Source organism: Juglans microcarpa x Juglans regia, chromosome 1D (genome assembly GCF_004785595.1).
Source record: "Juglans microcarpa x Juglans regia isolate MS1-56 chromosome 1D, Jm3101_v1.0, whole genome shotgun sequence".
Taxonomy (NCBI): Eukaryota; Viridiplantae; Streptophyta; class Magnoliopsida; order Fagales; family Juglandaceae; genus Juglans; species Juglans microcarpa x Juglans regia.
This window is the reverse complement of record NC_054594.1, coordinates 6,506,596-6,521,391: the sequence shown is the minus strand read 5'-3', so window position 1 is coordinate 6,521,391 and position 14,796 is coordinate 6,506,596. Positions and strand designations below refer to the sequence as shown.

The window sequence follows — 14,796 nt, the reverse complement described above, 5'->3', positions numbered from 1 at the left end:
AGTGTTTTTTGTACTTATGATTTTAGTTGATCACATATATATAATAAGCTCTAGCTTTGATTGGGATTTTTCTGCATGTAATTAAACTAATTTTTCTATAGACAAATGACGTGTTATAAGCTTTTTTAGCCTTTATATTGGATTTCTTAAACGTACGTGTTCTCCAAACTGTTGAATTATATGCAGCACTAGTCTTCATTACTTTGTTTAATTTGTCATTATCTTTTTTCACTCTCATATAAATATATATATATATATATATATATATTCATGATTATTAAATTTCAATTCTTTATTCTGAATAAAAGTCTGAATCATTTGTAAGTGCCGCTTTGAATTAAATGTCAACATTATTTAGATTTGGACAAGATTTTAAGCTTGAATTTCATATCACCTTAGAAAAAAAAAAAATTGAAATCATAAGATTGATTTGATAATCTAAGTCTAAATCATTCATGACGTTAAGGCAGTGATGATACTCATTGATGATAGTACGGGTTGTGCAATGGCAGCATGAAATATGTTATAACAACAAGTTTTGGAGATGCTTAGGGTTAATATTAAGAATACTTTTGCCTCTTTAGACATATATATTTGTTATAAAATCAATTGTGATATTTTTACAAATGTATAATTGATACTAAAAAAGCAATTATGTTCAGAGTTACACTTTTAAGTCTTATATATATATATATATATATATATGTATAGGGGGTGGGGGAATAAGTAAAAGTTCAAGAATAAGTATCAAAATAGTGCATGGTAATTAATTGGTGGGCGAAAAACATAAGCAGTCCATCTTTATAGAGTTAGAACTGGCCAATCTAAGCAAGTTATTGTAGTTTTGAAAGAGTCATTGTTCATCTAAAATTATCTAAAAAATTAAATTATTTATTTTATTTTATTTAGAAATTTATGAAAATTATAATGATAAAATTAAATAAAATAAGTTGAAATGATTTTTATATCCGAACTGTACTGCTAATTAAACAGTACTACTTGTGTGCCGCTTTGAGATTCGCATGGGTTAACCCTTAGCTGGTGCACGTCGCTTTAATTATCAATGTATTTATAAGTATTCTTACATGCACGTGTATTTAATTCTGTTCATGTTGAAGGACATTAATTGATAAAAGTTATTTTGTTGTGTCTTCCAATAATTTTCTTGCAAGGTTTCAAACGGCTCGAAAGGCTCTCCGTATTGAGAAATCTGAAGACATTGAATCTTGATGGGAATGGCTTTAATGACAGCATCATACCATCTCTAAGTGGGCTTACATCTCTTACGACATTGAATCTTGCGGATAATGATTTACGAGGAGGTGAAGGTATTATTGATTCTCACACAGTACTCCATGTTTGTTTTAAACCGTTTCTAATGGACTTAATTATGTGCGTCCCTTCTAATGTATTCTTAATAACATAAATTAATAAATTATTAATTACAGGTTGGAAAATGTTGTCAAGGTTGGAGAATCTGGAGATATTAGATCTTTCTGGCAATGCCCTCAACGACACTAGTTTTCTTCAATCAATTGCTGCAATCAAATCTCTTAACACTCTGAATCTTGTTTACAATGACTTGGGCCGATCATTTCCAACCAAAGGTATGCTGATTTTTAGACTGATTGATGGCAGTCGCCTTGCTATTAAATATTCAATTGGTACTTTAGTTTATTATATGTGGACAGATATATATATTGAATTAATTTAGGGGATGTAATTTAATTTAGTTGAGATATTGACTAAATAATTTATAGTATTAGAATGAAATATTAATAATTTCAAAATAATAATTACAGCTTAATTAGGATTTTTTTTGCAGATTTAAAATAATATTCGTATTCCTATATATATTTATATATGATTATTACGTCATCATGTTGTCCAAAAGTCTGAATCTTGCTTATGTACGTAGTTCACAAGTTCTAAATCACTAAATTTATTCAAAATAAATTCTAATTGTATTGGTTTTTTCTTCGTTTCATAATAACTACAAGTTGAAAAATGTTATCAAGATCGGAGAACTTGGAGATATTAGATCTTTTTCACTATTATACTAGTCTTCCTTCCCGTATGTATAATACATACATACATATATATATGATTAATTTATAATCTCGTATATAAAATTTATTTTCCTTAATTATAATTAGGTGATTTTTTATATATGAAAAGAGCATCCTTTATTGAAAAGAGATTTAAACCAAAGCTTTGGATACATTGAGGGACAACTTTCAAATAAGTGATAGAGTCACTATTAATGCATAATGCATTTTTGCTCAAGGCATGAGCAACATTTTGTCTAGAGCTGTATCTCAGTTCAGTTTCAAGTTGCCTCGTGGTGGAGCTTCCCAAGAGTTGTGTGATTGCAGATTAATTACTAGGGGTATGATCTTAATTCTTTGTTTGTTGCTGAATCTGGCTAAGTTCCTCAATCAACTGTTTAATTAGCTTGCTGGACAATGACATTATCCGGATGAAGAAAAACATTTTTAAACACCATTTCATTCATTCTCTTCCACATATATCTTCCATGAGGTAATAGAAAATTCAATAATTTCATCATCCTCCAGTAACTCAAAAAGGCCTTCCACTAGCTCTCTTAAAGTCTGAAGTACTAGTGATAGTTAACCCTTAGCTAGGGGTACTGTTTTCGAGCAATACTAGCTGGTGCACGTCGCTTTAATTATCAATGTATTTATAAGTATTCTTACACGTGTATTTAATTCTGTTGTTGAAGGACATTAATTTAGTTGAGATATTGCCTAATCAATTTATAGTATTATAAGAATGAAATATTAATAGTTTCAAAATAATAATTACAGTTTAAATATTAGGATGCTTTCTATATTTCTAATTGTATTGGTTTTTTCTTCGTTTCATAAAAAAATAAATTAATAAATTATTAACTACAGGTTGGAAAATGTTGTCAAGATTGGAGAACCTGGAGATATTAGATCTTAGTTTCAATTATGCCCTCAACGACACTAGTTATCTTCAATCAATTGCTGCAATCAAATCCCTTAAGACTCTCAATCTTCTTGGAAATCATTTGACGGGATCCTTTCCAACCAAAGGTATGTTGATTTTTTAGGACGTCATTTGTTAGGTTACATGTATATAATATGTGACATATATAGCATGCATGTTAATTTAAAAAAAAAAAAACAGAATTTTTTTGTGGAAACAAACATTACCAGAATTAATCTTTCTCTTTGGCATTTGAACAATAATTTTAATGCATAGATTCGTAGGCTTTGAGAAACAAGTGAATTATATTTGTATGTGCTGCTTTGAATCAAATGTCAACATTATTTAGATTTGGACAAGATTTTAAACTTGAATTTCATATCAAAAAAAAAAAAAAAAATTGAAATCATAACATTGATTTGATAATCTAAATCTAAATCATTGACGTTAAGACAATGATGATGCTCATCAGTACTGATAGTAGGGGCTCGTGCAATGGCAGCATGAAATATGTTATAACAACAAGTTCTATTATGCCATAATTAAAATGTGATCATTTTTTTTTAATTTACTGTTATGCAGAGCTAGCAAATTTAACCAACTTGGAGGTTCTTATCTTGAGAGATAATCATTTTGGTGGACGACTAGCAACCCAAGGTAAGAAAAAGTTGTATCATCTCATGAAGAATTAGTATTCAACTGATCTTTTGCATCCACTACACATGAAGAACACAATGTAACTATGACCTTAATTCGAAGTTCCAATGTCAAGTATCCCTTGTTTTAACAAGAATATACACATAAAAAGATGAAATTATCAACTTTCATTCAATTGGAGATGCTTAGGGTTAATATTAAGAATATTTTTGCCTCTTCAGACATATATATTTGTTATAAAATCAATTGTGATTTTTTACAAACGTATAATTGATACTGAAAAAGCAATTATGTTCAGAGTTACACTTATAAGTCAAAGTTCAAGAATAAGTATAAAAAAAAGTACATGGTAATTAATTGGTGGGAGAAAAACATAAGCAGTCCATCTTTATAGATAGCAGGTAAACTTGACACTATATCTCTCTTGTAGAACTGGCCAATTTAAGCAAGTTAGAGAATTAATTTGGATATCAGTGCAAATTTGTTATTGGGAATTATTTCTCAATCTGTTGGGAAACTACTTTTGCACAGACATTTACACTTTGTTAGAATTACCCTTATGTTCTATAATTACTTATGAATTGACCATTTTTTTTTTTATATTGAACATAAAGATGATTGGTCTGACCGATTGTTAGAGTTGAGCATAATCAATTTTGATGCCTTTTCTTTTGACAGAATTTTGTGCATTGAAGAAGCTTGAAGTGTTAGATCTATCTTACAATTACTTTGAGGGGATCCTACCTTCATGCATAAACAATATGACATCTCTTGTGGTGTTAGATATTTCCAGTAATCAATTTAATGGAACTGCTTCATCATCATCTGTAGAAGCCAGCCAGACAAGTCTGAAGTACATTGATTTTAGTTATAACCAGTTTATGGGCATAGTCTCATTCAACTTATTTGCCAATTACTCTAAGCTTGAGGTTCTTAGATTCAACGGCCAAAACAATAAAGTTGAAATAGAAACTGAAGATTCCATGGGTTGGTCCCCTTTGTTTCAGTTGAAGATCATTGAATTGTCTAATTGTAGTCTGAACAAGCTCACTAGCAGTATTTCGAAATTTCTTCTTGCCCAGCGTGAACTGGATACAGTTAGTCTTTCTCACAATAAGTTGAATGAAAGCTTTCCGAATTGGTTGGTTGAAAATAATACAAGATTACGCTTGCTAGATCTTCGAAATAACTGTTTTGTTGGCCAGTTCTATTTACCAACATTGATCCACACGCATATGAACTGGATGGATGTCTCAGCCAATCACTTGGACGGAAAACTTCCAGAAAATATTGGCAAGACTTTTCCAAATTTAGTATATCTAAATCTTTCCAATAATAATCTTGAAGGTAATCTTCCTTCCTCAATTGGTGGCATGCTTTATTTGGAGGTATTAGATTTTTCTTCCAATAATTTCTCAGGCAGGATCCCAAGAGTATTAAATACAGGTTGCTTGTCATTGAGTACTTTGAACCTTGCTCATAACAGCTTCAACGGTGCAATTTTAGTTGGGATAAACCAGCAAGTTCTGGGGATGAATGATAACCATTTCACAAGTATCACACCAATAGTTAATTCAACTATTTACCTATCATATTTAGATATCAGCAATAACAGAATTTCAAGTACAATCCCCCGATGGCTTGGGAATGTGTCAACCTTGGGAACTCTTGTTTTGGCTAACAATGATTTTTATGGTCCGATCCCATGTGAACTAAGTATGACAGGTACGTTAGACCTTTCTCATAACTTATTTACGGGATCGTTACCTTTTTGCTTGAATCTACCAAAGCTTGAACACCTATATTTGCAAGGGAACAAATTCACAGGATCAATACCGAAAGTTCTTTTCAATTTCTCATCTCTTCTGACATTGGATATTGGAAACAACAACTTTACGGGCAACATCTCTGATGAAATCAAAGAACTTCAAGACTTAAAGATACTTTTGTTGAGTGGCAATCATTTCACTGGTATAATTCCGAATCAATTGTGTTTGTTAAGAATGATAAGCATAATGGATCTTTCTAAGAATGCTTTTTCTGGGACCATACCACAATGCCTCCATGACATATCTTTTGGCAAGACAGTGGCAGCTGAGTATTTTAGAGGAAAAGCTGGTTCTAGGTATCCAGATATGGCACCAATTTACACATATAAAGGTTTCACGAAATGGAATCGTTACTCTTACCACTATATTAGATATGTTGATGTAGAAGTAGAGATCGAGTTTGTAACCAAATATAGGCATAATTCTTATAAGGGTTCTATCCTTGGTTATATGTCTGGATTGGATTTGTCATGCAACAAACTAACAGGCGGCATCCCACCGAAATTAGGAGAAATATCTTCATTACATGCACTGAACTTATCTTATAATCAGTTGATTGGTACAATTCCTGAATCATTTTCAAAGTTGACTCCCTTGGAAAGCTTAGATCTCTCTCATAATAATTTGAGTGGAGAAATTCCTTCAGCACTGATTGATCTAACCTTTCTTGAGGTATTTAGTGTGGCCAACAACAACTTATCAGGTAAAGTTCCAGATATGAAAGCACAATTTGCAACATTTGAGAAAAGCAGTTATGAAGGAAACCTATTTCTTTGCGGACCACCACTAGATAAAAGTTGCGGCAATGAAGATGTGTCATATCCATCACAACCACAGTCTTCAAATGCAAGTGACAAAAAATGGTATGAAGTAGATCCTGTGGTCTTCCATACAAGCTTCTTAGTAACTTACATCATTTTCTTTTTTAGTGTTATCAGTCTTGTTTATATTAATCCTTATTGGTTGCAAAGGTGCTCCAACTTGATTGGAGATCTTATATTTGACGGTTATTATTTTGTTATTTGGAAGCTTAAAAACTTTCTATGTATGTAGATACACTGACATTCTTGTAGTATCTTTAATGAGAGTAATAATGGTCAATTATCAATGAATTTATTTTGAATATTTAGGTATTGGGCTGAAATGTGAAGGAGGTCAATTAGTGACTTATATACTTGTGTTACTATTATATATTTTATTTTCTAAAAAGGGTCGTTAATATTTCAATAGATATATTGGCTTTCCATGGAAATGTCATGATAGAGATAACAGTTTGTTGTGTATGCATTTGATTATGAACAATTAGTTATTGTGATCAAATATGAAACTTGGTCTCCGGTTACACTTTTCATTCTATTTGATGATGGATAGTGTTTTCAGTATCTAAAAATATTTTTCTTTATAACTAGTCTTTTGAACTAATCACATTAGTTTATTGACAGAAAAAATGGTAACCAAACCATTTTTTTTTAATTTGTATTACGTAATCACATTTTGTTTTAAAACAGTACTACGTAATTACTTGATAGAGTTATAATTAACTATTCTCTTAAGTTTTTTACAAAAAGACTGAGTACTATATAAGAACTCGATGCCAAACATATCAAATGACATCAGAAATATAGGAGAAGCATGTGACCAATCTCCAAAAGCTCGGCGATGACATCCACCGAGACCTCAAACTGAACACTGCATACTGTCACGGTGTGAGAGGATACATCCTTAGGCATGAAGCACATCTGCATATAAAACTCCCGAACCATTCAATGTGTAGATACTCATCCAACCTCTAGTAACGAACATGTCTCGAATGCTCTTTTGCTCCCATATGAGTTCGTGAAAGTGGTTGATCATGACTTCTCGTTCAGACATCACTGTTCGAGCCCTGATTCGAGACATGTCCTCGCTTGTTCCTTCCCTCCCATTTTTCTTAGTAGTCAGAAGATGAGCCATATCTTGAAAGAAAGGAAAAAAATTGAGCAATATTAATATTATGAAGCATATCATGTATTCTAATCTAAATTATTTCCGGTACACGTTCGAATGTAAAATTTAACTTTCAAAGGATAAGCTTATACGTGCAAACTTTTTGGTTATTACATTCGCACGTTACATTATCTAGTATAAGCATTCGAATGTAAGATGACAAATGTTCGAGCGTGACGACTCAAACATGTTGGAACGTATAAAACATATATGTGGGAACGTACATAACTATTAGTTTGAACGTATATGTGGTTTCTGGCAATTGAAAGGTTTTACATTTGCACGAATTACAAATAACATTCGCATGTATGTGTCGCTCAAGAATATGAACGGTCATACGTGCGAATGTTACAAACGTAGATTCGAACGTACAATTTAAATTTGCATGCATACTAAACGTCGTCTTCCTCATTTAAAAGATATAGCGTATGAATGTTATATCATAACGTTCAAACATTACGATACAGAAATGAGTGAGTCGACCCAGCCATTCCTGTACACATTAAACACAATAAAATTGGTCAAATGCCACTGTAGAAAAGAAGTATAAACTTCAAGAAAGCTTTCTACGGTGGCCGTTTGGCCATTGACAATCCATAGTGGCCGGAAAATGAAGATGAAGGTCTGGCCACCAATGGGTTTTGGAAACCATTAAAACCTCCAATAAACATCCAAAAAAATGTACCCAAAGGTTAAAGAGGGATGCCTACCTCTTTTGTGACGGTTGTGATGGAGTTTGACGTTGGCGCGGTGACGGTGCAAACGACGGCATGCGATGGCTACGGATTGAGTTTTGTTTTAAATGTGAGTTGTGCCGTTTCGCGTTCGGACTTGAGCTTTTATACACTTAACATGCGAATGTTTAATAGTTAACATGCGAACATCATTTGATGAGAGAGAAAGATATCTGAATGTTTCAATTATAACGTCCGAACATTTAATTACTTAATTTCTATTACATATGAACGTTATGTTAGTACGTGCGAACGCTTTAACTCAATGCCAGATACATGCGGATGTTATGTTAGTACATTCGAACGTCTCTAGAATAAATTTTTTATAATTCATACTAAATAATATATTATATATACACTATACTTATGCTTTATGCACTAGTATATATACTATATATATTAGTCTAGTATTGTCAATTAGTTTAATAATTAAGTAATTAACAACTATTTTTGCTGTCTAGCATATTATAAGCTAATAATATATGTTATATTAATAACACTATGTACTAGTATATAAGTTATACTAGTACATAGGGCACTATGCACTAGTATATATACTATATGTATTAGTCTAGTGTTGTTAATTAGTTTAATAAAGTGTAATTAACAATTAATTTTTTTTGCCTAGCATATTATAAGCTAATAATATATGCTATACTAATAACAATACTATATACTAGTATATAAGTTATACTAATACATAGGGCACTATGCACTAGTTTATATACTATATATATTAGTCTAGTGTTGTTAATTAGTTTAATAAAGTGTAATTAACAATTAATTTTGTTGTCTAGCATATTATAAGCTAATAATATATGTTATACTAATAACACTATGTACTAGTATATAAGTTATACTAGTACATAAGGCACTATGCACTAGTATATATGCTATATATATATATATATATATTAGTCTATTGTTGTTAATTAGCTTAATAAAGTGTAATTAACAACTAATTTTGTTGTCTGGCATATTATAAGCTAACATATTATAAGCTAATAATATATGCTATACTAAAAACATTATGTACTAATATATAAGTTATACTAGTATATAAGTTATACTAGTATATAGTGCACTAGTAAGAAATAGATACAATATATATTAGTTTAGTGTTGTTAAGTAGTTTAATAAAATGTAATTAACAACTAATGTTAAGTACTAACATATTATATTATAAGCTAATAAGATCATTGGAAAGACGTTTCTGCCTTTTTTCTCTCTACGTGAGATTTAGGGTTGCCTTTTGTTTTCTTGCATGGGCCTCCAAGGCTGGCTGCATGGCAGCCACAGATAGTGGCACCAGTCGGCCTTCCTTTGCCGATCAGGTGGCCGCTGTCTCCCAGCCCATCCCTGAGATGGTGCTGCCGCATAGACCACCAAAGGTGTTGGACAGTGAAGTTTATTTCCAATTTTCACGTGAGGAGATCACCAAGTCAGTAGAACCCTTTCGTTACTTGGTGATCCTGAAATTTTTGAAGCAGCGTCCGTCTCTAGATGTCGTGCGTTCGTTTATACATAATCGTTAGGGCCTTTCGTCCACTCTGGTTGTTTCTTTTATGAGACGGCCAATGAATGCTTTTGTATGGATGACAAGCGAGGCTGATTTCACCAAGGCTTTGTCGAGGGATGTATGCGAGATTAATGGGGTTTTTTATCGGGCATTTAGATGGATGTCGGAATTCACAGAGGATGATGAACCGTCTTGGGTACCGGTATGGATCTCTCTTCCGGGACTCCCTCCAAATGTTTGTAGTGAAGGTTTTTGAGTATCCTTATGGTCCCTATCGGCACTTTCATCCGTTGGGATAATCCGGCGCGCTGTGCCACACGAACGGATGGGGCGAGGCTGTGTGTTGAGGTTGATGCTGCCAAAGACCCCCTCTCTCATTTTTGGATTCGAGTACCAGGTCTGCCATCTAGTAGGAAACAAGAAGTTGTTTATGAAACACTTCTTGCATACTGCTGTAAGTGCCGTATGCAAGGCCATAACTCTCAGACCTGTCGGGTTGATCAAATTCCTAAGATGAGGAAGGCACAGGCAGGAAAGAAAGGGCAGAAAGAATCAGATGGGCATGGGGAATCTACTGTGGTTATTGAACTTATCTTATAATCAGTTGATTGGTACAATTCCTGAATCATTTTCAAAGTTGACTCCCATGGAAAGTTTAGATCTCTCTCATAATAGTTTGAGTGGAGAAATTCCTTCAACACTGATTGATCTAACCTTTCTTGAGGTATTCAAAGTGGCCAACAACAACTTATCAGGTAAAGTTCCAGATATGAAAGCACAATTTGCAACATTTGAGAAAAGTAGTTATGAAGAAAACCTATTTCTTTGCAGACCACCACTAGATAAAAGTTGCGGCAAACTAGATGAGTCATATCCAACACAACCACAGTTGACAAAAAATGGTATGGAGTAGATTCTGTGGTCTTCCATACAAGCTTCATAGTAACTTACATCATTTTCTTTTTTAGTGTTATCAATCTTGTTTATATTAATCCTTATTGGTTGCAAATGTGCTCCAACTTGATTGAAGATCTTATATTCGACGGTTATTATTTTGTTATTTGGAACCTTAAAAATGTTGCTAAACTTTCTATGTATGTAGATACACTGACTTTCTTGTAGTATCTTTAATGATATTAGTAATTGGCAATTATCAATGAATTTATTTTTAATAATTAGTTATTGGGCTGAAATGTGAAGGAGGTCAATTAGTGACTTATATACTCGTGTTACTATTATATATTTTATTTTCTAAAAAACGTTGTCAATATTTCATTAGATATATTGACTTTCCATGGAAATGTCATGATAGAGATAACAATTTGTTGTGTATGCATTTGATTATGAACAATTAGTTATTGTGATCAAATTCGAAACTTCGTGTTCGGTTACACTTTTCATTCTATTTGATGACGGATAGTATTTTCAGTATCTAAAAACATTTTTCTTTATAACTAGTCCTTTAAACCAATCCCATTAGTTTATTGACGAAAAAAATGGTAACAAACCATTTTTTTTAAATAGTACTACGTAATCACGTTTTGTTTTAAAACAGTACTACGTAATTAATTAATAGAGTTATAATTAACTATTCTTTTAAGTTTTTACAAGAAGACTGAGTATATAACAACTCGATGCCAAACATATCAAATGACATCAGAAATATAGGAGAAGCATTGCCATTTTAATCAACCATATTACAAGCTATCAACAGACCCACTGCTCAAGCCACGAATCACTCCAAAGACTGCAATCCAGATAGTCAATCTCCTAAGATCAAGCTACCATCATAGATCAAGCTGGTCATTAGTGTGTTTCCTTTTTTGTTGTACAACTTTCTCATATCCCACAACTCATGGGATTATATTTAAAGTCTTACGCGTATATATATTACACCGCCATGAACTATCTTGGATGAATAAAGACAATACATTTTCTTGTACTCTGGTTCACATGGTTTCAGAGTAGTGGTCCTGAGTTCGAATCTTGACTTTATACTCTACCTCATTTAATTATATATTTCATGTGTTAGACACACTCATTAAGGGGGAGTCTGGCCCACATGTGAGGGGAGTGTTAAGACATAAATATAAACAATAAAATCTACATCTTCCTATCAGGTTAACATTTTGGGACAAATGGTGATTTCACGGGGTTTCATAGCCAATACTAACCAACGTCGTCTTCTTCCTTATTTTTTCTTTTCTTTTCTCAACAATGTCTTCATCTTCCTCTAGTGCCCAAATGCCTTCACCCACTATCCTTCTTACCAATATCTCTCACCTTCTCACCATTAAGCTTACTTGTGAAAACTATCTATTATGCAGAGCACAACTTCTACCCTATCTCAATGGCCAGCGTTTTTATTCCTTTGTTGATGGCTCTCACCCCCCACCTCCACCTCCACCTATGATTTCAACCTCTACTCCCGAAAACACTTCTCCAACTTTAATCCCCAATCTAGAATATATTGCATGGTATTAGCAAGATCAACTCTTGCTCTCTGCACTTGTTTCTTCCATTTCTGAAGAAGTGTTCGCTCAGTTTGTCAAATTACACACCTCTCTTGAAGTATGGGTTGCTTTGGAGCAAACCTTCTCTCTTTAGTCTCAAGCTACTGTCATGAACTCGCGACTTAGTCTTGCTTCGTCCAAGAAAGGCAATCTTTCGGCTACTGCTTATTTTTAGAAAATGGAAAGCTATAGAGATACCTTGGCTGCCATTAAACAACCACTCGCTAACTGTGAACTCGTCATGGCACCAAGCAATGAACTTTATATTTGATGCACTTTTTCAAAACTGCATGTGGAGTTTGGTTGATCTGTATCATCCTTCCATGAATCCGGTTGGTTCCAAATGGGTTTTCTGACTCAAGTGTCACGCATATGGTACCATTGAACAACACAAGGCTTGCCTCATTGCCAAGGGCTACCCTCAGCAACCTGGCCTTGACTGCACCGAGACCTATAGCCTTGTCATCAAGCCTCAAACAATTCAGTTGGTTCGGTCCATAGCTGCCTCCTATCGATGACCAATATGCCAGTTGGACATACAAAATGCCTTCTTACATGGATAACTATTGGAGATTATTTTTATGTCCTAACCACAAGGGTTTGTTCATGACTAGTATCCTCATCACGTTTGCAAGTTGAACCGTGTCATCTATGGCAAAAAACAAGCACCTCGTGCTTGGTTCTTCAGGTTGAGTCAACGACTACTTAAATTGTGTTTTCATTCCTTCAAGGCTAATCCTTCCTTGTTTCTGTACCATTACAACAATGTGCAACTCTTTCTCCTAATCTGTGTGGATGAGATTATCATTACTAGTTCTTCACAGATGGCCATCGACACTCTCTTTCAACAACTATGTCGTGATCTTCCCATCAAGGACTTGGGTCCTTTGAATGTTTTTGTCGGTATTGAGACTCACAGCAGCTTTGACGGGATTTTTCTATCTCAGTCTCGCTATATTATGGATCATTTACAACGAACAAATGTGCACCATGCAAAGCCAGTCGCCACCCCTATGTCCTCTACACAAGCTCTCTCTTTCTCTCTCTTTGTTTGATAGTGAGACATTTTCGGATCCAACTCTCTACTGCAACATAGTTGGTGCACTGTAACATATTTTATTAACCCGATCCGATCTTTCTTATGTTGTAAATCGGGTTTGCCAATACATGTAGCGTCCTACGATAAATCATTGGACAACCATTAAGTGCATTCTTCGCTATCTCCATTCAACATCATCACATACCCTTCACATTGTTCCCACTTCAACTCCTATTTTGCAAGCCTTCTCTGACTGATTGGGTTTGGTGTCCTGATGATCGTTGCTTTACAAGCGGCTATCTCATTTACTTTGCCAAAAATCTCATCTCATGGAGTTCCAAGAAGCAACGAACAGTGGCCCATTCAAGCATTGAAGTTGAGTATCAGACTCTTGCAAATTCTACAGCTGAACTCATTTTGGTTACAAGCTCTCTTAGAGGAACTTGGCATCTCTCTTTCAAAGCCCCCAGTTCTTTGGTTTGACAATATTGGCGCGACCTATCTCTTTCTTAATGTCATTTCTCATGCTTGCACTAAACATGTTGCCATTGATTTTCAATTTGTCTGCGAACATGTTACTCATTGACAACATGCCACTAAGCCACTTGTAGTGCCAATATTTTCTCCACTTTGAGACAAGCTCACCGTTTGCTCACCTCCGTTGAGCTTAAGGAGGGATGTCAGCATACCCACTGCTTAAGCAACAAATCACTCGAAAGACGACAATCCAGAAAGTCAACTTTCGAAGATTAAGCTATCACCATAGATCGAGCTAGTCATTAGTGCATTTCTATTGTTGTCGTACAACTGTCTCATATGCCACAATTCATGGGATTATATTTAAAGTCTTGTAGGTATATATATTACACTGCCATGTACTATCTTGGATGAATAAAGACAATATATTTTCTTGTACTCTGTTTTACAAGCATATGTCTTCATGTCAATACTTTTCTTAAAATTTTGCAACTGTACGATACTAGTTCCCTACAATTTTTTGATCAACAATCACTCTCAATAATTAAGAGAGATCATAAAGTATATCGTAACATATAAACCCTGCATACTTGTTTATATTTATGAAATCATCCCATCCCCTCACACGTGAGTCATACTCTTAGTCATATAGCTAGAGTCTGGATTCGAACTCATAACTTCTACTATAACAGTATGTGAAATCGCTACTTGTATCAAAAGTTTAAACTGATAGGAAGACGTATATTTAATTATTTTTGTTATAATCCTAACAATATTTCACGTTGTTACTAACTTAAAATTGAGCCCATCATGTGGTACAAATATTTCTATTTTTAAAAACAAAAAGTGTGAGTATTTTTTGTAGAAGAAAAATGTAAGCATATATTAACTAAAAACCAATTAAATAAATGTTATATATGGTGTTGAGGTATAAATAAAGATATTTGAGTTATTCTTCGCTTGAGTGTGTAATTCAGCCAAAAGCTTCAAATTTCAACCAATAACGTGGAATATTAAGAAAACATATATAGTTATTAATCAAGACGCTAAGTATATACTGTAATTTATT

General features: G+C 33.7%; 1 protein-coding gene and 1 long non-coding RNA gene across 11 annotated transcripts in view; one reads left to right on the top strand and one right to left on the bottom strand.

Moving 5' to 3' along the window:
• Positions 1–14,796, top strand: part of LOC121235190 (receptor-like protein 14) — a 103,743-nt gene that overhangs the window by 1,822 nt on the left and 87,125 nt on the right. The window lies entirely within an intron of this gene.
• Positions 866–2,747, bottom strand: LOC121235270. Its single transcript, XR_005934556.1, has 2 exons — positions 2,636–2,747; positions 866–1,038 (listed from the first exon to the last, which is right to left on the bottom strand). It is a non-coding gene; the product is annotated as an uncharacterized LOC121235270 (long non-coding RNA).